The sequence below is a fragment of the Cephus cinctus genome, unplaced genomic scaffold (genome assembly GCF_000341935.2).
Source record: "Cephus cinctus unplaced genomic scaffold, Ccin1 Ccin1_scaffold0837, whole genome shotgun sequence".
Classification (NCBI taxonomy): Eukaryota; Metazoa; Arthropoda; class Insecta; order Hymenoptera; family Cephidae; genus Cephus; species Cephus cinctus.
Genome location: NW_014333426.1, coordinates 205629 through 207669, shown reverse-complemented (window position 1 = coordinate 207669; position 2041 = coordinate 205629). Strand labels below are relative to the sequence as shown.

Here is a 2041-nt window from a genome sequence, read left to right as displayed (position 1 = left end):
GGACCGAAGTTAAGGGCAGGTGGAGAGGGAAGAAATGGAAAAGGAAGAAGAGACCTTTAAGAAGTTGGAAAATCTGTAGCTGTGTCAGAAGAAGAAGAAGGGGTGGTAGAGCTTTGGAGCTTGGTTGATGCGTAGGGGGAGGGTGGAGGGGGATAGATCCTTTAGAATATATTTAAATCGAACCTCCTCGTTGCCGGAGGCAGAGTTTTCAATCACGTCTCAATCTAGTCGACTCCACTCCAACAGAGTCAACCCCCCACTACCAACCCCTCGCGCACTCCTCCATGGGGCACCCTTACGATTCTTCTTCTTTTTCTTCTTCATCCTTCCTTCCTTCCTTCTGTACTTATCCTTCCTCGTGGAAAACCACCCCGCACCCCCCTGTACCACTTTCTAGCGTGCTCAACGAATTCTCCAATCCCCTGCAGCCCCCTGCCCCCTCGCACTCTATCAGCCCCTTACGCTGGTGGTAGACTCTTAAAAAACGTTGTTGAGGTTTAGTCAAGTTTAACTGATCGGAAAACGCCCTCTTTACCGAGATAAGGGTGACAGGCGCGCGCCCCTTCTTACTGTCGGAGTTCTTACTTTTACTTTCCAGTCATCTCCTTGCGCCCCCTGTTAACCGCGTCATTTCTTACGCGAGTATCAATAATGGGTAGTGGTTCCACCTAGTTTACGCAAATGACTTGACTTCACTCTTTTCTATCCTTCAAATCTTACTGTTTATACGCTATGTGCTTGAAGAGATACCGACCTACTTTTTGCTTGCCGACCGACTAATTGCTTTTTATTCGGTTTTTCAGTATTATTCTGCTCGCTCGTTCGTTAATCGAAAAAAAGAAAAGTTATACAAGGGTTGAAGAGATTTTGAATTTTCGAGCTACTCTCTATCGTTTTCACAGAGATTTCACTGCGGCCCATAAAAATTTTCGTATCGAAAGCCATAAGTAGATGTCCCTACGAATCCATCGTATAGGTGGATTATACGTATCAGCATTACTGCGTTATAATGTACGAAGTAAAAAAAATGCCTGGGAAATCATGCGGCCGTCACGACCCGTTCGAAAGTTCAAGCATGATAATCATCGAGGAGAATATCTCGCGGATCGATGGATAATTGGAAAATCAAGAATCCTGGAGATGGTCGTAACTTGGAAACTACCCAAGATAAGGTCTGCAGTTAGACATAAAAAGGTCGTCTTTGAAATTCGAATAGTCCATCGAATTAACGGAGATCCATGTCGGGGTAATTTGTAAAAAAAAAAAGGAGATAAAAAGAGTATAACCCATCGTCCGCCGGAGGAAAAAAAAAGGAAAATTGCCTAATAGGTAATACAGGTGAAAAATAGGCTGACTCGTAGTGCGACGTGTGGCCGATTATGGCCAGTGGGCTAAAACCCTAGAAACAACTAATAGCACGTGATACGGATTAAAAGTAACCCCTACGATTTTTCCTATGCAACCCACGTGATGAGTTAGCAGTTATTGGGGTCGAGGGATGGGATGAGGTGACGTAAGAAGGTCCGAGCTCAGAGAGGGCGATAGGTGCGCGTGTGGCTTTCGTTTAGGGATGGTCGAGGGTGGACGGAGAGGCTGGGACGTAGAAACGGGAAAGAAGGCAAAAGTGGGTATTGTTGAACTGCCAAGGGTGAAGGCGTCGCGTTCTATCATCGGGACGCCACCCTCGGTCATGGAGGTTCTCCCAGCAGAAGCCACGGACCCTTACCCTGGCCAGGACGTACCCAGTTGTGGAGAGGATCTTAGAGAGGCGTTCAGCCCCGTCAAAGATGTCCATTTTGCTGTCATCTCATTGTACGTCTTGCGCCCTAGCAACCCCCCACCCGCCCCGCCTCATCGGCTTCTTCTGCTAGGCAAGATTTATAGAGGGTAGTTTGTAATAAAATAGCCACCGAGCAAGCATTAGCGGGGGTTGATGGTAGGTATAAGGGTGGATCCTACTGGTGTGAGGGCTAGCATGACAGTGAGGCCATTTTTAAATTCGTTATCACTACTTTCATCCCCCCAGGAACGGACGACCTTC

The 2041-nt window shown here is 47.1% G+C and overlaps 1 protein-coding gene across 1 annotated transcript in view; it reads right to left on the bottom strand.

Annotated features, from left to right (window-relative positions):
- Nucleotides 1–2041, bottom strand: part of LOC107270791 (polypyrimidine tract-binding protein 1) — a gene marked incomplete at its 3' end in the record, with an annotated part of 203739 nt that overhangs the window by 51643 nt on the left and 150055 nt on the right. The window lies entirely within an intron of this gene.